Raw genomic sequence first — 26,831 nt, 5'->3', positions numbered from 1 at the left:
CCTTGTCTTGAGGGGAGAGAATGGAGCCCACTGGTTATTGTAATAGGAATCAGAAGATTCAAAAATCAACCAATTGATCACATGTGTTAATCGCCTACTATGCACCAAATCCTGTGCTATATAATCTTGGGTAGTAACTCCTCATCTCCAGACTTTGGAACCCTCATCTGTAAAATGAGAAGGCTGGAAAAAAAGAGAAGGCTGTATTCAGTAACCTCTTTGATCCCTTATAGCTTTATCTAATCTTTTACAAAAAAATAAAAATTAAAAAAAATAAGTGAGATTATCTGAAAGGAAAGAATTGAAGTCATAAGGTATGGAGAAGCCCTTTTCATCCAAGTGCTGAGGGATTTTGTTTTGTATGACAGACAGATCTAGACCTTAAAGATCTATTTATTGCATTGAATTGAATTGTGTGGTTCAAGTGGCAACAGTCTCTCCCTACTGCCTCCCTTAGGAAGGACCTGGCTGGCCACTTGTTCTGGGGAGTTCTTCAGATCCTGTTTGACTTTGAGATATGCTTGCCATGTGATTATCAAAGGTACACCAGTGACTTTGATCGCCCTTTCTGCCGGAAGCCTGGCCTGTGAAGTCAACAGTTCTGTGGGCCTCCCTCAGTGCTCCATGGAAGGTGAGGGTTGTCATGGACACAAAGTCCCTGGCATGCTGGGACCTGAGGATGTTGGTTTTGGAAGAGAAACAGGAGCTCAGAGTTCATTAGTGAGGGGACAAAAGCAGCTCAGGTGTTTAGAAACCTAACCCAAATCCTTCCCCAAATTGAGTTCAGAGGAGAAGGGACCTAGGAAAGCTGTGATGTCTGGACCTGATGGGCAGAAGGGAATCATGGAAAGAATCTTAAGCTTGGAGATTTGGGTTATTTGGGCTCTGGTTCTGGGTCTGATCCTGCCATGCTTTGGGCCTTTGAAAAATGAAGGGAGGATTAGGGATTAGTGCTATCCCAAAGTGTCCCAGATTCATAGTCAGGCTGCTATCTAGAGCCAGAGGGGGCCTGGTGGTCATGTAGATGAGCCCCCATTCTATAGATGAAGAATCTGAACCATGGTTCACCTCCAGGGAGGTGATGAGGTCCCCTTCAGGGGCAATCTTCAGACAGAGATTGGAGAACCTCCTGGCTGGTGTTTCTTAGGTATGGGTCGGATTGGATGGCTCTTAAGGTCCCTTCCAACTCTGAAACTGTGGTCCAACAGCCTTGACAGATTTCTTAGATCCACAGAATGCTGAAGCTGGAAGGAGTTTTTGGAGAGCTATCTTTCCTGAGCCTGCAGCGTGAATTTGAATGAGTCAGCCAAAAGGGGAAAAAATTCTGGGTGTCTTCAAGGAGGGCAAAGGGTTATGGCTCCTGCGGGGATAGGAGATTAGAGGGAAAGGGAAATCACTTTCTCCATTCAGTGCCCTGCAAATCAGCCTTCTCAGCAGGAAACCTCTCAGCTCTGCCAGGCTTGGGTCTAATGGATTTCTGAAGAGGGGGAAGGGAAAGGCTTTCAAAGGTAGTTGAAATGTCCTTTGTGCAGATAGGTACCTGGCAGCTATTACGTTTGATAAAGCTTAAAGCAGGGATTAGGAGCCATGTCATGATCCAAATATGGCATATACGTCAGGGAAATAGCACCCACCCTCCCCCAGCACTTGTTCTCAAGAGCCAACAATAACAGATATTTATTTATTAAGTATCACTTAACCAGAAGGTCTTGTGCAATCCTGAGTTGAATTAATCAATTAATCAATGGGCAATTATTAAACACCTACAGGGTGCCAGGCAGCTTGGTGCAGTAGATAAAGAAGGAGCATTTATGCAGCACCTGCTGTACTCCAGCTCTTGGGATAAGCATTTTACAATATTCACGTATCTGATAAAGAGCAGGTCTCATTGTCAGGAAGACTTGGATTCAATTCCAGCTGCTGACACATTCATAGATTGAGTGATCCTGGACTCCAAGCAACTTCAAGGCTATAAATTGCAGAGTAAGATGCAGACCTGAATTGATAAATTGGGTTCTTCACCAGGAGCTACCAGCCTGAAGGAAATGTACTCAGTAATCTTCCCCCAAAATGAACTAGATGTTATTGATCAAAAGATCAATTGATCAGTATTTATAAAACATCTTCTAACTGCCAGATGACATTGTCTTAGACGGTTCAGAAATAAAAACAAAAATAAAATAATATCTGCCTTCCATCTGGCTCTTTACAGATTTTTCAGTTCAGTTGGAATTCATTCATTCATTCAATTAGCATTTAGTAAGCACTTTTGGTGTGCATACTGCTCCATGTGTGCCTTTTCCTCATACAGCTTACATTCTGTTAGGGGGACAAGATACAAATGTAGAAAACTACAAGACATACTGCCATGCCTTCATAAGACTCCTTTCCCCTCCCACATTACTCTAGCATCTCTCCAGCTCAGATTCACACCTTCTCCTATTACTCAGAAATCTGAAGAAGAGAAATGAGAATGAGAATTTTGGCACTATTTTGAGAGTTTGTCACCCTGGTCTCAAACCTTCTATGAAAACCACTGGACCACAGAACTCATTTTCTCTTCCTTCTGTTCTGTGTAGTGCTGAAGTTGCTAGTTTCTGGATGGCAGAGAGAATTTGGAAATTTGGGAAGAAGAGGCGTTTGGAAGAATACAAAATGGAGATGAGGTCAGATATGGAATAGAGGAAGCATGGAACTTTAAGGGCTTTCATCCCAGCTTACTGTCTGGAGTTAGGAAGTTCTGAGTTCAAACACCAATTAGCTGTGTGATCTTGAGCTGGTCACTTAACTGCTATTTACTTCAGTTAGCTCATCTGTGAAATGAGGATGATCCTCTCAGAGTTGTTGTGAAGATCAAATGAGATAATAATTGAAGGTAATATAAGATAATATTAAATTAGATTTATTTATTGAAATTATTTATTTAAACTTATTAATAAAACTAAATGAGATAATAATTGAAGTACATAGAAAACATTATACAAATGCTGTTATGGTTAATCAGGTCCCAACATACATATAGTAACTAATTTTTTTTTTCTGAGGCAATTGAGATTAAGTGGCTTTCACAGGGTCACACAGCTAGTGTCTGAGGTCACATTTGAACTCAGATCCTCCTGACTCCTGATGCTCTATCCACTTTGCCACCTAGCTGCCCCTTAAATGATTTTCTCAGTAGGGGATTTACAGTCATCTGGCTACCTGAAAAGGAAAGCTATGAGAGTGGGACCAATAGAAGGTGAGCTATGGGAGAGGGACCAACAAAGCAACAAGTCCTAAAGTCGTGAAGGAAGAGGTAAAAAGGGCATCTTCTTAGTTGTTGATAGCAGCTACCCAGGCCAGTCCTTCCCCCTTTATGCCCTCTTTTTGGAGATACACCCAGAATGACTTTTCCACTATGGTGCAGTGGAAAGAAAATAAGATTTGAAATTTTAGAATCCACACTCAACTGTCAGTTCTTCTTCTTATTCCTTGTATGATCTCCTGGGCCTCAGCTTCCTAATAGAAAAAAGGCAAGGTTTGGACTAGGGACCAAAAGATCCTTTCTAGCTGTAGATTAGAGATTTTTAATCATTTTTTGTTTGTTATGGACCCCTTTGGCAATCTGGTGAAACCCATGGTCTACTTAGAAGAACATTTTTAAAACATATAAAATAAAATACATATCACATATCACAAATTAAGAACTTATGTTCTGGATTTAAAATCTTATGCCCTATCCCACCCTCAGTTTTGGTCCTTGTATTTACTACTCCTTCAACACTCAGCTTATACTCCATTTACTGAAGACTTTGTTCTATGACCTTCTTCCATCTGTCCCCACCCTGTTATTCCATTTTGTTCTGTTCCTTCAAAACAAGCTGATGGAGATGGACAGCCAAAGGAAGATGGATCTTTCCATTTCCATTCCTTTGGAGAAGGGACTTCTTTAACAAGGACTTTAAAGTCCACCGTAATAATTTGCTCATTTTGCAAGTAAGGAAACAGAGGCCACAATTTGAGGAATTGACATCTGAATTCACAGAGGTAATCAGAGGCAGAGTCTGTCTCTTGGCGACAGGAACACTTCATCTTTAGCATCCAGGGGATTCCTGTAGATGCCTTTGCTACCTCTCATAGGTAGCCAGCAGGACTTCACCTGGAACTTTCAAGGCAAATAACGGATTAAAGGTTAAATATTAACTTTTGGGCAGTTCAACTCTGATCTCTTTGGCCTTTTAAATGTTAACATGTACCTTTCTGTAGCTATAGCAACAGGGAAGGGGGAGAGGTTAGAAGACCTTGATGTTCAATCATCAGAAAAAAAAACAAACTGTGGGGGGAAAAGACAAAAAGAAACAAAAAAAAAGAAAGAATGAGATACAAGAAAAAAAACAAAAACAAACTACCAGATATGCCCTGGAATTTGTTCAAGCCTTTGCTGATTAGTACCAGTCATTTTTCTCTAAGTTCAGAGTAATTGAAAGCTTCTGTGTTTTTGAATGTAGGAGAGACACTCAAGCTGAATTCTGGTCTAGGGTATTGTTAGAAGGGAAGGGAAGAAAAAGAAGCCTTTCCTATGAATGATTGTTTCTCTGGAAGAAGGTATATAGGCTAGATGGATAGATTACTAGATCTGACATCAGGAAGATAAGAATCTGAATCTAACTTTAACTGTGTGATCCTTAGCAAGTCATTTAATTTCTGGCTACCTCAATTTCTTCATTTGTCAAATGGGGATAATAATAGCAATCACATCCCAGGGTTGCTATGAGGTTAAGAATTAATATTGTAAATTGCTTTACAAACCTTTAAGTATTGTATAAATATGCTACCTGCTATTATGGGGGGGTTTCCAGATGGCTTCAATTTTAGTCTTTCTGCCACTTGCTATGTGTGACTTTGTACAAATAACTTGGAAGGGTCTCCATTCCCTCAGGAATTGTATGAAATGATGTCCAAGTTCCCTTCTAGTCCCAAATCTATGATGCTTTGATCTCTACCTAGCAATTCTCTTCTTCCCAGAAGAGAATCTCATAAGTGTGGAACCAGAAGAAGGAAGTCTAGGACCTACTCCTGGCTTTGTCACTATAGTCTAAGCTATTGGAGCTAACAGGGACATAAAAATTCATCACATCTTGTCTCCTAATTTTACAAGTGAAGAAACAAAGGATAAGATATAAGACACCACTTAAGGTCACACTATTAATGAGAGGTAGGGCCAAGATTCGGATCTAGGTCAGCTTATTCTTTTTGTTGTAACTTGCTAAAGGACCTCAGAAACACTATTAAATTCAATTATAGATTAGAGGACCTTTAAGATCGCTTCCATCTCTAAGATGCATTCATGGAGTTGTACCAAGTCTAGAGAAAGGGACTGGAATCCAACTGAAGCTAATCCTATCCTCTTAGAAGTCACTTGGTGCAAGCATCAAAGCCTTATAAAAGTGAATTCCCTAATATGGGATGAGGTTGAGACAGTTTTTAGGACCACTTCTCAGGGGACCTATCATCAAAGAGGAAGGGATCAGAGAGTGAACAATAGGAAAATGTGAGGGAAAAAAAGACTCAAATGATTAAAAATCTCAAGAGGAGGAGGAAGAAAATAGTTTTTTAAAAAAGCAACTTGAACACAAGCAAATAAATCAATAGGAAAGATATTAATAACACAAGGGAAGGTGGATTCCAGGACATCTGAATGAGTTCTGACAACTCTAAATAAATATTACAAAACAATGGAAAAGAAATCAACACCTGATTAAGCAGAGGACCCTATGTGTTCCCAAGAGGTCATGAAACCACATTATGATATTTCTAAATAGTTCAAGAAAGAAATAAAAATAATGAAAGTGGAATTTATGGTTTTTCCCAGCAGAAATAATCCACACAATAGAAAAACTTTAATTTACTATGGCAAACTTATCTTCAAAAAAAGACAGAAGAGTGTTGAAGAAGAGAAGCAAAAAGCAGTAACATGAAAAGAACATGTGATCTCTATTTAAGAAAAACAGATTGATACTACATAGAAACAAGAACCATAGATTTCCAAAGAGAACATGACAAATAAGAAATGTGACTATTATTCTATAAGAAATAAAAACACAAATATTGTGTGGAACTTCTAACCTCAGAAAACAAAGTATCAATTAAAAGAATCTATTAAAAGCCACAAGAAGAAAAACAACAACTTATGCTACAAACTTCAAGGTACATAATGCTAAAATTTAAATTCCAATGACAAATAGAAAATTCTTTAGGTAACCTTAAAATATAAAGAAAATGGCATCCTAATAACACAAGACTAATCTGTACCTCCCAGGAATTAATAGAAAGGAGTGGAATAATCTGTACCTCCCAGGAATTAATAGAAAGGAGTGGAATAATGTGTTTTGATGAGTAAAAGAGCTCAAGATACAATCCAAAGGGGGTATACCCTACAAACCTTCATCCACTCATCAACAAGAAAAGATAAATATTCAACAAATTAGAGCTGTAAGAAACATTTTTATAAAAAGTGGCATGAGCAGATTATTTGCTTAGCAAACATCTCATGCAACAAAAATAAAGAAAAGCAAACAGATCAATAACCAAAGACAGCACAAGCAACAAAAAAAAAAATTCCCCACAATAAAAGAGTAAAAAAACACAACTGGAAAGATTAACAAAAACTAGCAAGAGGGTTGATTTAAGATTTTTCTTTCAAAAAGTATACAAGAAGATGAGTTAAAATGGAACTATAATTTTATTTCATTAATTAAGATAAAGTGGAATTACAATTAGAAATGGCTGTGGAGGAACAGGAGAGAAACACCCAGGACTAAAGCTCACCTACAAGTGGTTTTTGTTAACTAAACTGAAGAATTGGAAGATAAATTAAATGGGAGAAGAGACTATGAAGATATAAGGGAATTTTTGATAAACTCCAATCAAATAAATGGAAAACAATGAAGGGGAAAAACCTTTTGTAATATCTCAAGAAGAGGGAATATAAATGAATGAATGGGTAAAGTAGCAAAAGAGAGCAACTGAAACACAGGAAGGGAGAAATTTTGATTTTGTGATGGGAAGGATATGAAGGATTGGGGATAGATTCCATAATGGAGAATAGGAACCTTACAATGAATTTATTCTGCATAGGTTTGGTGTTTAAAGACCTCTCAAAGAGTGTTAAGCTTCTGTGAACAGCACAGAGTTCCTGGGGGCAACTGACATCTAAAAGGATGGGAGGTCATAGACCAGGGAGGGAATTTAATAGAAAATGGGAAAAATGTTCATGAGGAGGGCAAAAGAATGTAATGAATTGCTTAATCAGGAACACAAGAAAATTTCTACCATGGGACTTTTATCTCCCCAGTTTACTGCAGGAATTGATATTTCTAAGAGTAGAAAAAAAAAGATGAGAAAGGAAGATATAAAAGGCAATAACATGAAAACTGTTAAGAAGACAGAACTCAAAGTGGTTTTTTAGAAGCTTTAATTTCATAAGGAATGTAGAAACTAATGAAGGAATCAATTACTATAAGAATAATGAATCCAAAAAACCCTCTAGAATATATAGAAAAAGGAAGAAATTTAATGAAGAGAACAGGAGAAAGAAATCTTTTTTAGAAAAAAGATTCACAAAATGAAAAAGAAAACCTCTAAGAAAAAATATTTGAAGGGAGCTGAGAGAAAGAAAGATTTTATTTAACTACTTAACTAAAAGAGGAAAAAAGGAAGGAAGAAAATGACAATTAGATCAAAGGAAGAAAGAAAAAGAAATGAATAAGTTAAAAAGTAAAAAAATCCAAAACCAAGAAAAGAGATGACAAGGAGGTTGGGGCTGGGAGTATAGGAGGGATGGTGGGAAGGGGAAGGCAGGAAAGAATATCTGAGAGAATAGCCTTAAAGAAGATTATACAAAAATAACCAGACCCCAAGAAATATTCTGACTTTCTATGTTCTAAGGTCCCTTCCAGTTCTCACTTTCTATATTCTAAGTTCCCTTTTTGAGTCCCTTTGAACATTTTATGTTCTAAGTCACTTCCTGTTCTGACTTTTTTTGTTCTTAAGTCCCTTTCTACTGTGACATCCATTCAATGCTCTAAAGTTACTTCCTGCTCTGATAGCAGGAAGTTTTAAAAATTAATTAATTTATTTCAATACTCAATGAATCATGTTCGGAGAGAAAAATTAGGACAAAAAGGAAAAACCATGGGAGAGGAGAAAAAATACAGAAAACAGAAGGAAACATAGCATGTATTGATTTACATTCCATCTCCATAGTTCTTTTTTGGATTCAGATGGCATTTTCTGTCCAAAGTCTATTGGGATTGCTTTGGATCACTGAACCACTGTGAAAAACCAAGTCTTTCATAGCTAAACACCACAAATTCTTTTGTGTGTGTGTGTATGTTTTAAATTTTATTAAGGCTTTTTATTTATAAAACATATGCATGGGTAATTTTTCAGCACTGACCCTTGCAAAACTTTCTGTTCCAAATTTTTCCCTCCTTCTCCCTACTCCCTTCCCCAGATAGCAGGTAGTCTAACACATGTTAAATGTTAAATATATCTTAAACCCAATATTTATATATACATATTTATACAATTATCTTGTTGCACAAGAAAAATCAGGTAAAGAAGGAAAAAAAACCTGAGAAAGAAAACAAAATGCAAGCAAACATCAACAGGAAAAGTAAAGATGCTATGTTGTGGTTCACACTCAATTCCCACAGTCCTCTCTCTGTGTGTATACAGCTCTCTTTATCATTGAAAAATTGGAACTGGTTTGAATCATGTCATTGCTGAAGAGAGTCTCATCCATCAGAATTGATCATCAAATAGTCTTCTTGTTGTCATGTATAATGATCTTCTGATTCTGCTCATTTCACTTATCATTAGTTCAATATAAGTCTCTCCAGGTCTCTCTGAAATCATCCTGTTGGTTGTTTCTTACAGAACAATAATATTCCATAACATTCATATACCATAATTTATTCAGCCATTCTCCAATTGATGAGCATTCATTCAGTTTCTAGTTTCTTACCACTACAAAAAGGGCTGCCACAAACATTTTTGTACATGTGAGTCCCTTTCCCTCTTTTAAGATTTCTTTGGGATATAATCCCAGTAGAAACACTGCTGGGTCAAAGGGTATGCACAGTTTGATAACTTTTTGAGCATAGTTCCAAATTGCTCTCCAGAATAGTTGGATCTGTTCACAATTCCACTAACAATGTATCAGTGTTCCAGTTTTCCCACATCCCCTCCAACATTCATCATTATCTTTTCCTGTCATCTTAGCCAGTCTGACAGGTATGTAATAATATCTCAGAGTTGTCTTACTTTTCATTTTTCTGATCAATAGTAATTTGGAGCACCTTTTCATATGACTACAAATAGTTTCAATTCCTTCTTCTGAAAATTGTCTGTTCATATCCTTTGACCATTTATCAATTGGAGAATGGCTTGAATTGTTATAACTTTGAGTCAATTCTCTATATATTTTAGAAATGACGCCTTTATCTGAACTTTTGAATGTAAAAATGTTTTCCCAGTTTATTGCTTCCCTTCTAATGTTGTCTTTATCTGTTTTGTTTACAAAAACTTTTTAACTTTATATAATAAAAATCATTTATTTTGTGTTCAATAATGATCTCTACTTCTTTGGGCACAAATTCCTTCTTTCTCCACAGATCTGAGAGGTAAACTATCCTATGTTCCTCTAATTTGTTTATAATATCATTCTTTATGTCTAGATCATGAACCCATTATCTTGGTATATGGTGTTAGGTGTGGGTCAGTGCCTCATTTCTGCCATTTTAGTTTCCAGTTTTCTGAGCTATTTTTGTCAAATAGTGAATTCTTATCCCAAAATCTGGGGTCTTTGGGTTTGTCAAACACCAGATTACTATAGTCTTTGATATTTTGTCCTGTGAGCCTAACCTTTTCCATTGATCAACTAGTCTATTTCTTAGCCAATACCAAATGGTTTTGATGACCACTGCTTTATAATATAGTTTTAGATCTGGCATAGCTAGGCCACCTTCATTTTTTTTTTTTTTTTTAATTGAAATTCTTGACCTTTTGTTTTTCCAGATGAAATTTGTTGTTATTTTTTCTAAGTCAGTAAAATAGCATCTTGGGAATTTGATTGATATAGTACTAAATAAATAGATTAGTTTGGGTAGTCATCTTTATTAAATTTGCTCCACCTATCCAAGAGCATTTGATATATTTCCAATTGTTTAGATTTGACTTTGTGTGGGAAGTGTTTTGTAGTTTTGCTCATATAGTTCCTGACTTTCCCTTGAAACTTCTCATAAGATGCTTGCTGATGGTTTTAAATAGATGAAAAATTTGAGGAAAATTCTATTTATTCTTATTCTCTCTAGTGTTTTTAATAGGAATGGGTGTTGGATTTTATCAAATACTTTTTCTGCATCTATTGAGATAATCATATGATTTTTGTTAGTTTAGTTATTGATATAGTTGATTATGCTGATATTTTTCCTAATGTTGAATCAGCCCTGCATTCCTGGGATAAATCCTATTTGGTCATGGTGTATTATCCTGGGGATGACTTTCTGTAATCACATTGCTAATATTTTATTTGAGATTTTTGCATCAATATTCATTAGGGAAATTAGTCTATAACTTTCTTTCTCTGTTTCCACCCTACCTGGTTTAGCTCCAGCACCATATCTGTGTCATAAAAGGAACTTGGTAGGATCCTTTCTTTCACTATTTTTTCAAATAGTTTATATAATATTGGAATTAATTGTTTTTTGAATATCTGGTAGAATTCATATGTAAATCCATCTAGCCCTGGAGATTTTTTCTTAGGGAGTTGATTAATAGCTATTTCTTTTCCTAAAATGGGACTATTTAAATAATGTATTTCTTCTTCTGTTAACCTGGGCAATCTATGTTTTTGTAGATATTCCTCCATTTCATTTAGATTATCAAATTTGTTGGCATATAGTCGGGCAAAGTAACTTCTAATTATTCTAATTTCCTCTTCATTGGTGGAAAGTTCTCCCTTTTCACTTTTGAGACTAACAATTTGATTTTCTTCTTTCCTTTTTCTAATCAACTTAACTAAAGGTTTATCGATTTTGTTGATTTTTTCATAAAACCAACTTTTAGTTTTATTTATTAACTCAGTAGTTTCTTATTTTTAATTTCAGTAATTCCCCCTTTATTTTCAGAACTTCAAATTTGGCATTTAATTGGGGGTTTAAAATTTTTTTTCTAGCTTTTTAAGTTGTGAGCCCAATTCATTGATCTTCTCTTTCTCTATTTTATGCAAGTAAACATCTAGAGATATAAAATTTCCCCTTATAACCGTTTTGGATGCATTTCACAAATTTTGGTATGTTATCTCATTATTGCTATTTTCTTGGATGAAATTATTGATTGTGTCTATGATTTGCTGTTTCATCCATTTATTCTTTAGGATTAGATTATTTAATTTCCAATTACCTTTTGGTCTATATTCTCCTGGCCTTATATTACATGTGATTTTTATTGCATAATGATCTGAAAAAAATACATTTACTATTTCTGCCTTTCTGCAATTGATTTTGAGGTTTTTATGCCTTAACACATGGTCAATTTTTATATGTTTCATGAACTGCTGACAAAAAAGTAAACTCCTTTCTGTCTCCATTTAATTTTCTCCAAAGATCTATCATACCTAACTTTTCTAATAACTCTGTTTACCTCTTTAACTTCTTTCTTATTTATTTTGTGGTTGGATTTCACTAGTTCTAAGAGAGTAAGGTTGAGATCTCCCATTAGTATAGTTTTGCTGTCTATTTCTTCTTGCATCTCTCAACTTCTCCTCTAAGAATTTGGATGCTATACCACTTGGTGCATATATCTTTACTATTGATATTGCTTCATTATCTATAGTACCCTTTAGTAAAATATAGTTTCCTTCCTTATCACTTTTAATTAGACCTATCTTTGCTTTTACTTGATCTGAGATCAGGATGGCTATCCCTGCTTTTTTGACTTCTCCTGAAGCATAATAGATTCTGCTCCAGCCCTTTACCTATCACTATCTTTAAATGTAAACAACATATTGTAGGATTCTGACTTTTAAGCTATCTGCTTCCATTTTATGGGAGAGTTCATCCAATTCACATTCACAGTTAAAATTACTAATTATGTATTTCCTGCCATCTTATTTACCCTAAGTTATGTTTTTCTTTTTCCTTTCCCCCTTCTCTCCTCCCCAATATTTTGCTTCTGATGATCACTTCCCTCAAACTGTCCTCCCCCTTTAGAATCCCTCCCCCTTTTTATACCTTTCCCCTAATACTTCTGTTTCCCCTCCTATTAGTCTTTCCCTTTCTTTTCCCCCATTCCCTCCCACTTCCCTATAATGTGAGACAAGTTTCTCTGTGTAACCAAATATACCTAATATTCTCTCTTAAAGCCAAATCTGATGAGAGTAAGATTCACACAAAGCTCATCCCCCTCCCTTCTTTCCCTCAATTATAAAAGGTTTTCTTTGCCTCTTTGTGACATATAATTTCCCTTATTTTGCCTCCTTTTCCCAGTACTTTCCACCTCTAATTTCTTTCCTCAAATAGAGGAAGAATCAGTATATTCCTAAGTAATTCAGTCAAATATAGCACCAATCCTTAAAAAAAAACACATACTTCCAAACCTGCAATTCTATGCCAAGTCACTAAATCCTTCCTAGATGCACTTTGAATAAAACAATATGGCTATTATGGCCACAAAGAGAAATCTAATCCAAATAAGATGAAATTGAATTACCCTAATAAACAGCTAGACTGATTAACATCTCCCCCATCCCCAAAATCTCAAAACACTTCCAGTCCCTTTCCACCTCTAGTTTCTTTTTCATATTATTATAATCAAATCAAATCATGCCCGCATTCTCTAAGTATACCCATAACAAAAATAGAGTTCTCAAGAGTTCTTTCCTTTTTACCTTTTTTATGCTTTTCTTGAGTTCAGTTTTTGGAGATCAAATTTTTTGTTTAGTTCTGATCATTTCATTAGAAATAGGTGAAATTCACCTATATCATTGAATGTCCATCTTCTTCTCTGAAAGATAATGCTCACTTTAGCTTATTCTTAGCTGTAATCTAATTTCCTTTGACCTTTGGAATATATGATTCCAGGTCCTTCAATCCTTTAAGGTAGAAGCTGCTAGGTCTTGGGTAATCCTAATTGTGGCTCCTCAGTATTTAAATTGTTTCTTTCTGGCTTCTTGCAATATCTTTTCCTTGGTTTGATAGCTCTGAAATTTAGCCATGATATTCCTTGGGAATTTAATTTTGGGGTCTCTTTCAGGAGGTGATCAGTGAATTCTTCCAATGACTATTTTACCTTCTGATTCTAAAATATTAGGGCAGTTTTTTGGTTGGTTTTTTTTTTTTTATGATTTCCTGTAAGATAATGTCTAGGTTCTTTTTTTCATCATGGCTTTAAGGAAGTCCAATAATCCTTAGATGATCTCTCCTAGAACTATTTTCCAGGTCAGTTGTTTTTCCTAAGAGTTATTTCATATTTTCTTCTATTTTTTCATATTTGACTGATTCTTGAAGTCTTATTGAGTCCTTCACTTCCATTTGTTCAATTATAATTTTTAGTCTATTATTTTCTTCAGTTACCTTTTTCACTCCTTTTGTAATTGGCCAATTGAATTTTTTTGTTCATTGCCTTCTTTTTCCATTTCACAAATTTTGTTTTTCAGTTAATTGGTGTCTTTTTCCTATCTTTTTTGTAGGGCATTATGTGCTTTTCCCATTCTTTCTTGAATTGATCTCATTTCATTTCCCCATTTTTTTCTAATTCTCTTTTAAGATTCTTTATGCAATCTTCCAAGTAAGCCTTGTGAAATGGGGACCAGATATGTCTGTCTCCCTTAGGAGCTTCATCTGGAGTTGCTTTGCCTTTAGAAACCTCAGGATATGAGGTCTGCTCTTTTCTTTCTCTATAAAAGCTGTCTATGGTGAGAGTTCTTTTTGGTTTTTTTATTCATTTTTTTTAAGGCTTAAGGTCTGTTCAATGCAAAGGAGTGACAGCTGCTTTAATTTTCCCTGGGACAGTTCTGCTGATTGATTTTCAGTGCTGGGGAATGGAGGCTAGGAGTGACCTTCTTCCTAGTCTTCAATTTGCCTTTAGTAATAAATCTACCAAACCACCTGCTTGCAACCAGGACAGAGTGGCCTAAGAGGCTCACCAAAGATTCCTTGGTAGGTGGAAGCTGAAACGCTCTGATTCCCCGCCTCAGCTTCTTGCCCCAGTGTCCCTATGCTACGGTCTGGGTTTGGCAGACTGTCTCCCTCCCAGTTTGAAACAGACTTATTCTGAAGTTCTTCCAAGGTATCTTCTTCTAGAAATATGTTGTACTCCAAATATTTGTGGGTTCTTTGGCTCCAAGACCAGTTTAGAGGCTTAATCTGCTGTTGGTTTGAGAGAAAGTTAGAGGTCACAGAAAATATGGTCTGCTCTCTGCCATTTTTGGCTCCACCTCTCAACACAGTTCCTTGCTGTTATTGTGTACAATGAATTCCTGATTCTGATCATTTCACTCATCATCAGTTCATGTAAATCTTTCCAGACCTTTCTAAAATCAGCCTGCTCATCATTCTTACAGAAAAATAATATTCTGTTACCTTCATATACCACAGATTATTCAGCCATTCCCCAATTGATGGGCATTTATTCATTTTCTGGTTCTTTATTACCAAAAAAGAGTTATTATAAACATTTTTGCATATGTGGATCTTTTCCCCTCCTTTATGATTTCCTTGGTCTACAGACTCAGTTAATGGCACTGCTAGGTCAAAGGGTGTGCACGTTTTATAGCCCTTTGAGCTGAGTTCCCAATTGCTCTTCAAAATGGTTGGATCATTTCACAACGCCACCAACAATATATGTGTCCCAGTTTTCCCGCATCCCTTCTAACATTTATAATTATCTTTTCCTACTATCTTAGGCAATCTGAGAGGTGTGAGGTGGTACTTGAGAGTTGTTTTAATTTGCTAATCTCTCTAATCAATAGTGATTGGGAACATTTTTTCATATGACTATAGATAGCTTCAATTTTGTCATTTGAAAATTGTTCATATCTTTTGACCATTTATCAATTGGGGAATGACTTGTGTTCTTATAAATTTGACACATTATATATATATATATATATATATATATATACACACATATATATATATATACATATATATATATATGTGTGTATATATATATATATATATATATATATGGCTGTAAAGATTTTCCCCAAGCTTTATATTTCCCTTTTAATCTTGTTTCTTTTGGTTTTGTTTGTGCAAAATTTTTTAAAAATTTATTTAATTAATTTTTACAAAAATTTTATGCATAGGTAATTTTCCATCATTGACAATTGAAAAATCTTTTAACTTTTTCCCTCCTTCCCCCCACCCCTTCCCCCAGATGACAGGTTGACCAATACATGTTAAATATGTTAAAGTATAAGTTAAATACAATATATGTATACATGTCCATACAGTTATTTTGCTGTACAAAAAGAATCGGACTTCGAAACAATGTACAATTAGCCTGTGAAGGAAATCAAAAATGCAGATGGACAAAAAATAGAGGGATTGGGAATTCTATGTAGTGGTTCATAATCATCTCCCAAAGTTCTTTTGCTGGGTGTAGCTGTTTCAGTTCATTACTGCTCTATTGGAACTGATTTGGTTCATCTCATTGTTGAAGAGGGCCACGTCCATCAGAATTGATCATCATATAGTATTGTTGTTGAAGTACATAATAATCTCCTGGTCCTGCTCATTTCACTCATGTAAGTCTCTCCAGGCCTTTCTGAAGTCATCCTGTTAGTCATTTCTTACAGAACAATAATATTCCATAATATTCATATACCACAATTTATTCAGCCATTCTCCAATTGATGGGCATCCACTCAGTTTCCAGTTTCTGGCCACTACAAAGAAGGCTGCCACAAACATTCTGTGCAAAAAAATTTTAATAAAGCTTTTTATTTTCAAAACATATGCATGGATAATTTGACAACATTGACCCTAGCATAGCTTTGTGTTTCAGATTTTCCCCTCCTTTTCCCCACTCCCTCCCCTAGATGGCAAGCAATTCAAAATATGTTAAACATGTTAAAATATATGGTAAATCCAATATATATGAACATATTTATACAATTTTCTTGCTGTGCAAGAAAGATCAGGTCAAAAAAAGAAAGTAAATGAATAAGAAAACAAAATGCAAGCAAACAACAAGAAGAGTGAGAATATTATGTTGTAATCCACATTCAGTTCCTACAATACTCTCTCTGCGTGCAGATGGCTCTCTTCATCACAAGATCATTGGAACTGGCCTCAATCATCTCATTGTTGGAAAGAGTTACGTTTATCAGAATCTGCTGCTTTATAACATAGGTTCAGCACTGCTAAGCCACCATCTTTTGCATTGTTCTTCATTAATTCCATTGATGTTCTTGACCTTTTGTTCTTCCAGATGAATTTTGTTATTATTTTTTCTAGTTCTATAAAATAATTTTTGGCAGTTTGATTGGTATGACACTGAATAAGTAGATCAATTTAGGCAGAATTGTAATTTTTTATTATATTAGCTTGGTCTACTCTTGAGCAATTGACATTTTTCTAATTGTTTAGATCTGACTTTATTTTTGTAAGAAGTATTTTGTAATTGTGGATCTATTTTATATCCTGAAATTTTGCTAAAGCTGTTGTTTCCAGTAGGTTTTGGGATGATTTTCTAAGATTCTCTAAGTGTATCATTATATCATCTACAAAGAGTGATAGTTTTATTTCCTTGTTGCCTATTCTAATTCCTTCATTTTTTTTTTCTTTTCTTATTACAGAAACCAACAATTATAGTACAATGTTGCATAATAGTGGTGATAATGGGTAACCTTGTTTCACCTCTGATTTTATTGGGAATGAGTCCAGCTTCTCTCTATTACAAATAATGCTTGCTATTGATTTTAAATAGATACTGCTTATTATTTTAAGAAAAGCTCCTTTTATCCCTATGCTCTCTAGTATTTTTTAATAGGAATGGGTGCTGTATTTTGTCAAAAGTTTTTTCTTCATCTATTGAGATTATCATATGATTTCTGTTGGTGTTATTATTGATATGGTTGATTATAGTAATAGTTTTCTTGATATTGAACCAGCCCTGCATTCTTGGTATAAATCCCACTTGGTCATATTATATTATCCTGCTGATAAATTCCTGTAATCTCTTTGCTAATATTTTATTTAAAATTTTTGCCTTAATATCCATTAGGGAGACTTGTCTGTAATTTTCTTTCTCTGTTTTGACCCTTCCTCTTTGAGGTATCAGTACCATATTTGTGTTATGAAAGGAATTTAACAGGACTCCTTCTTTACTTATTTTTTCCAAATAGTTTACATAGTATTGTTCTTTAAATGTTTGTTAAAATTCACTTATGAATCCATTTGGCCCTTCTAGCTCTTGCTTTCAATGTTCTAAAGTTTCTTCCAGCACTTACTTTCTACATTCAAAGGTCCCTTCCTGCTCTCACATTTTATGTTCTAAGGTTCCTTCTAGCTCTGGTTTTCTTTGTTCTAAGGTCCCTTTTTGTTCTGTCTTATAGTTTTATGCTTCTCTAGAATTCCATTACATTTAGTCTAGGTTACAAGGAACCATTCTCTGTTTAATAAAAGATGGCCCGAGTTGTGTGAGTTTTTAAAAAAATCTATCCTGGCTTAGCAGAAGCAGGCACAGGTGACAAATAAGATATTTGTATATTTCTCATGAATTTAATATCATAAATCTATAATCACTCCATACCTACACCCCAAAGTAATAGAGTAATAGTTGTGGGGCAGACAGAGGACTGGACCTGGCTTCAGGAAGGCCTGAATTTGAATCTAGCCAAGTTACTTTACCATTTCCACACTCAGTTTCTTCATCTGTAAAGTAGGGATAACAATGGCATCTACCTCCCAGGTTTGTGGTAGGGACCAAATGAGTAAGCCATTTGCAAAGTGCTTTGTAAGCCTTACCAGGATCTATAAATGTTAGCTATTATTGAGAACATACATCATTTATGTTGTATATAGAGATAAGTATGTACAAACAGATAAATATATACATGGTTATTTGAGATTGGGCATTCCCAAAGGGAGCAGAAAAAAGACTTCCCTCTGGGAGTAGAATGTGAGGTGGGGATGCAAGACTGATGGAAGGGCCTGGACCAGCAGAGTCCCTTCTTGGGGAGAGGGGTTGCAGGAGATTAAAGTGGAGGAGCAAAAGAAAGGGAGAGAAGAGACCTAAGACAACTTCTGCTGACTTCACTGCTACCTCAAGTCAACTCTCCTCCTCTTCCCATCCTGGGCCACTTTCTGGCATAGGCTGGGTATGCAAACAGGGAAGGAAGAGCCTCACTTAACCATTTCACAAGCTTTCCTGAGAGGATAGCTTTAACTTGCACACTTCTGCAAGCAGATGTAACCACCCTGTCTCACATGAGCCTGACCAGTGGACCTGGAAAATGCCATCCTTGGCCCAAGCAGGGATGGTTTTGCTAATTCTGTGACTTCCTACTGCTTCTACTCTGGACTCTCAATCCTCTCTCCATCCCTTACAATCCAGGATCCTCAGTAATCAGATTCTGGATTTTCCTAAACTTGTTTCTCATTTCCCGTGCTCACACCCTACAGATTGATTAGACTCTCCTATTTGTACAGCCTGTCCCCAATCCCAGTGTGGATTCTCTCCCCATTTCTGTCTCTCAGGCTCCTTTCACAACTTAGTTCTAGGACTCCTACTCCTGAAGGAAGCCTAAATTTTCCCATTTCATCCTCTTTTCTTTGTTGAATGGAGTTGCAGTACCCCTAGCTCCTTTGTGCCCTCTCTAGAAAGTAATCTTCTTGAAGACAGGAATGATTTCTTTTGCCATTGAATCTAGTAAGCTAGATTAAATATAATGGAATTCTAGAGAAGCATAAGACTATAAGACAGAGATAAAAGGGATCTTAGGACAAGAAAAGCCAGAGCTAGAAGGAATTTTAAAACATGGAATAGACCTTATACACAGTTGGCATTTAATAAATGCTTATTGAGTGATTTGAATTATTAAGATCATAGAATTAGTGCTGGAAATGACCTGAGAGGTTATCATGACAAACTTTTTTGTTTTAACAACAAGAAAACTGAGACTTAGAGAGCCTCATACAGGGTAGCCCAGCTAGAGGCAGAATTCTGGTTCTTCTTGATTCTATGTCCAATCCATGGTACCTCACTGCCTCTACATTGTATTGTATTGACTCTAATTGAGCCCAACAGATAAGGAAACAGTCCTTGGGAGGACTTGTCCAAGTTCATACCAGACAACAGTGAAACAAAAATCACATGGAGTTTTACTGCTTCTTTCAAATGGGAAATTGAAGTAAGAATTGGATAGTGGTTGGTATAGTTGAAACAGCCCTAGGCTTTGAGAAGAGCTTGGTCATCTTTCAATGGTTAATTGATTATACCTTTTGGACTTTGGATCTAGCAACTGAAGTTCAAAATCTCTGTGGGACTTTGGTTTGGGAGCACAGTATTAGAGGGTGGACTTGGAGGTCCCAAGGACTGGCTTGACATCCTGGCTTGGCTATTTGCCATCTGTGTGACCTCTGAGAAGGACTGAACTTCTCTGTCCTTCGCTATCCTCATCGATCTATTAAGAATTTGTTAAAGAATAGATATGGATACAGATTTCACTCTTCTTGACAGAGAGGTAGGAGACTAATGAGCAGGATATTCATCCATCATCATTATATTTTTGTGGTTAACTGTTGTTCTTCATTATAAAGGAGGGTCAGGTTCAGGAGTAGGGAAGGGAAAAATAAGGAAATGACTGTGACATGAAAAAATCAAAAGCATCAATAAAACTTATCTTTAAGAATAGAAATGAGAAGAAGAGGTTGGGCTGACCCAAAGGATCTCTAAGGTTATAAATAGATGATTCTCTGATTCATTTTAAAGTTTAAAGTCCTCATTCCAACTCTCATGGATTTCAGATCTTTTTTCTTAGATGATGCTTATTACATTTATGAACTGAAGCAAGGGGATTTGCTTCTCAGAATGTCCATTTTCTCATTTGTGAAACCGATAACATAATACCTGGCATTCCTGTGAAACATGAATAGATAAATAAAATTGGACTTTTATAATTCTTCCTTAAGGGTAGTAGAGAAAATGAGGAAGCAGAAACAGGAGGAGGAAGAAGAGGGAGCAGAGTCAGAGCTACTAGTGTTTCTAACAAGGTTTTATTCTTGTCGTCCATCCCCGCCCCCATCCTCATCCCAAACAGGGCATCCATCCTCTGCCTGGCTGACTGCAGCCTCCTCCGTTTCCTCTCTGAAGCTCAGCCCCAGGCCTCGGCATTCAGCATCTTCTGGTACATTTTGTTTCTGTTTATTCTACTACTTTATAGCCAGCCTAGGGCCCCACTCCCTCCTGCTGTCTGTCCCCATCTCAAATCTGGTGTGTGTCTCCCGGGAATCATCAGGGGTGGAGGGAAGGGGGCCCGGCAGGCCTTTGAAGACATTGATAAAAGTAATTGAGAACAGAGCCACATTCAGAGAGGCCCACGGGGAAACACAGAGAAGGAGAGAAAGGCCTGACTGCCTAGGCTTCCCAGGGCCTCCCTTGCCCTCCCAGCTCCGGCTAACTCTTTGAGGCCTGGGAAAGTGGCACAGAATAGGGCGTGCCGAACCCTGGTGGCTGAGCAGCCAGGCCCAGGCAACAGGTGACCACAGGTGACAGGTGTCTGGAGCTCAGAGACAGATGGCTCTCACCTGGCTGCCACTGAAGGGTGGAAGAAAAAGATCCCTGGATGTGAAGACCTTTGATCTTGTCTCTGGGTCTCATTTTCTCATCTCTGAAATGTGGAGCTGTGAACTTAAAAATAAATTTTGATAAATTATTTCAAAATAATTACTTCCCTTGGTAATTTTATGCATTTAGAAATATCACTCTGGAGTGAATTAGTAAGATGGAGAGAAAAGAGAGAGAGACACAGAGACAGAGAAACACACAGAGAGAAAGAGATAAAGAGAAACAGAAACAGACACAGAGACAGAGAGAGAGACAAAGAGACAGAGATGAAAAAGACACAGAGACAGAGAAACACAGAGAGAAAGAGATAAAAAGAAACAGACACAGACACAGAGACAGACAGAAACAAGAGAAAGAGACAGAGAGAGAAAGAGAGAGATGACAGACACAGACAGTGACAGACACAGAGACAGACAGAAACAAGAGAAAGAGACAGAGAGAGAAAGAGAGAAATGACAGACACAGACAGTGACAGACACAGACAGAGACAGACAGAAAAGAGTAAGAGATAGAAAGAGAGACACATGCACATACAGACAGACAGAGAAAGTGAGTAGGGATTACCTAAATTAGAGGATATGATATGGATGATGGTTTAGCAGAGGACTCCTTTCCACTAAATTATTTTCAGTTGGTGAAGCAGATAGATCACTTGACCTGCAGTCAAGAAAGACCTGAGTTCAAAACTGACCTCAGTCACTTAAACTGTGTGACCTTAAACAAATTACTTAAACTTTTTCTGGCTGTTTCTTCAACTGTATGTAGATGGTAATAGCACCTGCCTCCCAGGGTTGTGAAAATTAAATATGATAACATTTGCAGAGCACTTATCATAATGCACACATACATAAGTTCTTCCTTCTTCTTTCCTTCCCTCCCTCCGTCCTTCTCTCCCTCCTTCCTTCCTTTCCTTCCCTTCCTTCCTTCCTTCCTTCCTTCCTTCCTTCCTTCCTTCCTTCCTTCCTTCCTTCCTTCCTTCCTTCCTTCCTTCCTTCCTTCCTTCCTTTCTTTTGTGATCTTCTCCATTAGACTGTGAACTCCTTGAGAGAATGGACTAACTTTTGCCTTTCTTTGTATTCCCAGCACTTAGTACAATGCCTGGCACATAGTAGGTACTTAATAAATGTTTGTAGATTTAGCTTTAAGTACCCTGGTCTGCATTTCTAGTTCTGTCTATCAGACTGGAGAAGATTCATGGCATGAGACTCTCAACCAGTCTTCTTTCTTGAATACTTTCTCCAGTTGCTCACATTGCTGCAAAAAATCCATAATGGTATATAAAATCCTTTTAGTATCCTCCTCACGGTCCATTGACATTCTCCAAATCAACAGCTTTTTAATGAGGGTCCAGGCCTCCTATAAGTAGATGGTCCTGGTGCTTATATTCACCACTAGCATGAGATGGATGCACTGCTTTTCTAGGCTCATCTTAAATATCGGTGTTTGAAAGGATATAATCCAAACTGAGCCACTAGTAGTACCTTCATCCTAAACAATAAAATATCATAATAATCTAATGTAAATAATAACTAGTATTTGTATAGAACTTTAAGGTTTGCAAAGCATTTTACATACATTAACTCATTTTCTCTTCACAACATTAGTAGCTAAGTACTATTATTATCTCTATTTTACTAATGAGGAAACTGAGGTAGAAAACAATTAGATGACTTGCCAGGATCACACAGCTAATAAATGCCTGAGATTACATTTGAACTCTGATCTTCCTGAGAAACAACCCAGCTAGTTGTCTCTAAATTCCTTCTAGTAGGGGTAAAAGGATTAGTAGAGAAAATGGAATCTAAAACTGGAAACTGAGTAAATGCCCATCAACTGGAGAATGGCTAAATAAATTATGGTATATGAATATTATTGTTCTGTAAGAAATGACCAGCAGGATGAATACAGAGAGGCTTGGAGAGACTTAACAGGAACTGATGCTGAGTGAAATGAGAAGGACCAGGAGATCGTTGTATACTTCAATAACAATACTATATGATGATCAATTCTGATGGACTTGGCTCTCTTCAATAATGAGATGAACCAAATCAGTTCCAATAGTTCCAAATCAGCTACACCCAGCAAAAGAACTCTGGGAAATGAGTATGAACCGCTACATAGAATTCCCAATCCCTCTGTTTTTGACCACTTGCATTTTTGATTTCCTTCACAGGTTAATTGTACACTATTTCAAAGTCTGATTCTTCTTATGCAGCAAAATAACTGTACGGTCATATATACATATATTGTATTTAACTTATACTTTAACATATTTAATATGTATTGGTCAACCTGCCATCTGGGGGAGGGAGGTGGGGAGAAGGAGGGGAAAAGTTGGAACAGAAGGTTTTACAATTGTCAGTGCTGAAAAATTACCCATGCATATATCTTGTAAATAAAAAGCTGTAATAAAAAATGAATAAAGTAAAAAAAAAAAGAAATTGGAATCTAAGATACATCTTAAAGGGAACAAAAGATTCTAAGAGGGTTAATTAATAAATGTTGGTGGATTGATTGGTTAGAAGGTAGAGGTGAGAAGTTAACATCTAACATGAGAGACAGACAGTATGAAAGCATGGAGCTGGGATTAGCCATGTCAAGTGTAATGAACAGAATGGGGATTAGTATGGCTAGACCACACAATGTGGGAAGGGGAGCAATGGATGATGAACATGGAAAGATAGATTGGGACCAGGTTGTGAAGTACTTTAAAAGTCAAAGTTTTTATTTGATTCCAAAGTCAATGGGATAGACTAGATTTTATTGCGAAGGAAAGAGACATAATTAGACCTGCTCTTGAGGCAAATCCCTTTATCAATTGTGTGGTGGATGCATTGGAGTAAGGCAAGGAATGACCTACTAGGAGACTGTTGAAATACTTTCCACTATTACTATTAGCTAACATTTTCATAACTCCTCAGTGTTTGCTCTTGACATCTATAATCTCATTTGATTCTTACAACAACCTTGGAAGGTACATGCTATTGTTATCTCCAATTATCAGACACGAAGTGCTTATGCCTTTGACAAGGTTCTTCAGTGAATAAGGTGTGAAAAGAGAATGGGTGCAAGAGGTGTTGTGGAAGTACACTTGGCAAGATTTGACAAGATTTGGATATGTGGGATGAAGAATTCTCAGAAGAACAGAGAAGTTTGGAAGAAGAGTGGGTGAGTGGGGAAGAAGATGAGTTCTATACTGATACATTGAGTGTGAGAAATCTATGAAGCATCCAGATTGAAATTTCAATAGACAATTGGTGATTACTGATTGAAACTTTGAAGAAAGGCTAGATGTGGACAGAGATATCTGAAAGAGATTCTTGTATCTATAAACTCATGGGAGCTGATGGTTACCAAGTGAGAGTGTGTAGTGGGGGGGTAGTACAAGGGAAATACTCAAGTTAAGGGCCATACTGTGGAAGATGATTCAGCAAAGGAGACCGATATGGAGTGATCAGGAAAACTGGACAAGAGCCAAAAGGCAGACATATCATGAAAGTCCAAAAAAGAAGAGTATCTAGGAGGAGAAAGTGATTAACAATGTTAAATTGAAAAGCAAGTTGAGAGTAAAGAAATTGGAAGCAATGAACATGAAGAGGTAAATTTTTGTTTGTTTTGGCATTTGATAGAGCATATGCGATAAGACATTAGAATATGATATTTCAAGGAAATGGCTGCTCCAAAGGGGACTTTTGAATATTAGTAGGTAGTAGAGAAGAAATCAGTGGATAGAGAAATACCAAACACCAGGGAAATGATATGAAAATTGGGACAGTTTTCTGGAGAAAATGGGAAGGGATGTGGGGTTGAAGATACATGTAAAGAGGTTGGTCTTGACAAGAAGGGGTACCTCTTCATCAGAGCCTGGAGTAATAAAAGGAGGAAACAGGGATAATGTCAAAGGTTGTAAAACTGTTTTAAAAAGAGAGGAGAAGGTAACTCATGGCCAGTGAGTGAATATTTTTTATTTAATCAGTAAAGAATGAAATAAATTTCCAAACTCAGATTGTGAGAAAAAGGGATGGTATGAGAAGACTGAGAAAAGAAGAGGTTTGGAACAGTCTCTGGATGGAAGGAGTAGTAGAGAGACCAAATTAAGAAAGAGTTTTTTCCTCACTGTGAAGGTCTAGTTGAGTTTACTAATATTACTACTATAATTACTACTAGCATTACTACATTTAGTACTAGTACTACTACAATTACTTCTGATAAGGAGTGAAAAGAGAATATTATTATTAGTACTACTACTACTTACTACTATGACAATTATTATTAATACTACCACTACCAGTTAGCTAGTACTACCAACTATTTAATGTTTGCTCTTGACATCTTTTAACTCATTTGATCCTTCCAGCAACCTTGGGAAATGGCTGCTATTATTATATCCATTTTATAGATAAGGAAAACTCATGAGGAAAGCAGAGATTAGGAGATTTGCCCAGAGATACACAGCTAGTAAATTCCTGAGGTCAGATTTGAACTCAATTCTTCTTGCTCCCAGGCTAGCCCTTTCTGCATTATTCCTGCACTACAATGTACTCCTACAATTACTCTAGTTGCCTCATTTATTTAGATGGCATACCTAGTTGGCTCATTAAATCGCTTCTGCTAGTTCTGTTAGGTAACACACTTGTAGGAGTAAAGGAAACATCTCAGATAAAATCACGGTTGGAGTTTGGCAAGGTCTAAGTGGGGCAAGGTATTCTAGAGAAGAGAAGAGTGTCCAGTTGGACTGGTTCACAAAGGGGTCCAGAGTAGGAAGAAAGGAAAATGAAATTAGAGCAGGGGTGATGGCCTAGGAGAATCCCAAGGGATGGAGGGATGGAAAGTTCCAGGGAGGAGGAAGAAGAGGTTTAGAAGATAAGGAATAGGGAACGCTGGAATGATAGGAAGGTTCTGATTTGTATAGGAATTTTCCTCATATTTTCATAGACCTTTCTGATGGTCAGCATCTTGTCTAATTTTACAACAGACTTATAAGTGAGACAGAGCGGAATCACTTTTTACAGTTCCTATTCCCCAGTGATCTTCCTATCTCTATTTATAGGTGAGGAAAATTTTGTCTAGAGTGAATAAATGATTTCATATCATAGGATTTAGATTTACAGTTCCTATTCCCCAGTGATCTTTCTACCTCTATTTATAGGTGAGGAAAAATTGTCTAGAATGAAGAAATAATTTCAGATCATAGGATTTAGATTTACAGCTCCTATTCCCCAGTGATCTTCCCATCTCTATTTATAGGTGAGGAAAAATTTGTCTTGAGTGAAGAAATGATTTCAGATCATGGGATTTAGAACTGGAAGAGAATTTAGAAGTCTCTAATTCAGAAGTGTTAAATATGTACCACCAGGCCACCCACAACAGTGCAGAGTGCTGCCTGAACCAAATTAAAATATAATTGGGAAGTATTTAACAAAATAAATAAAAATAAAATAAAGCATATATAATGACAATATATTGTTTTCTAAATCATTTTTGCAATTACATGGATCCTCATGTAAGGTTTAGTGTCCCTGTTTAGATTTGACTTTGACACAAATGAATCCTAATTCAACCCTACTCATTTTATGGAAGTTCTCTTGGTTCTTCTGCAAGTGCACACACATACACACACAAACACATGCACACAATATGCTATATACAGATTTGAGGGACAGGAAGTATCCAAATGGAGGGATTATCTATTTATTGCTCAAGAAAAAAAAGTGACCCAGTTCTCCTGGGAGGAAGAGGAGAGGAGGCAGCCCAGATATTCAAAGAAATCATAGCCAAACATTGCTGCAGCCCAAGGAAATAGGACCAAGCCTGCAACCCATTTGTTTCCTGAAAGAAAACAATATATTTTATAGTCACTATATGGGCTGATGTAGGAAGTTGTCCATCTCAAATCCCATTTTCAATCACTGTTTGTTGCAAATGGTGGCTAGGGAAGCAATTTGGGAATCCTCCCACCTCTGCTCTTCATTTGTTGTAGGACTGAGCAAGCC

General features: G+C 36.6%; 1 long non-coding RNA gene across 1 annotated transcript in view; it reads left to right on the top strand.

The window, feature by feature from the left end:
* Positions 1 to 466: 466 nt before the first annotated feature.
* The window catches only part of LOC141555761 (uncharacterized), a 155,722-nt gene continuing 129,357 nt past the window's right edge, over positions 467 to 26,831 (top strand). The window contains exon 1 of the long non-coding RNA XR_012486328.1: positions 467 to 631. This is a non-coding gene — a long non-coding RNA (uncharacterized LOC141555761). The remainder of the gene's footprint in view (positions 632 to 26,831) is intronic.

Source organism: Sminthopsis crassicaudata, chromosome 1 (assembly GCF_048593235.1).
Source record: "Sminthopsis crassicaudata isolate SCR6 chromosome 1, ASM4859323v1, whole genome shotgun sequence".
NCBI classification, from domain to species: Eukaryota; Metazoa; Chordata; class Mammalia; order Dasyuromorphia; family Dasyuridae; genus Sminthopsis; species Sminthopsis crassicaudata.
This window is presented reverse-complemented; position numbering and strand designations above follow the sequence as displayed.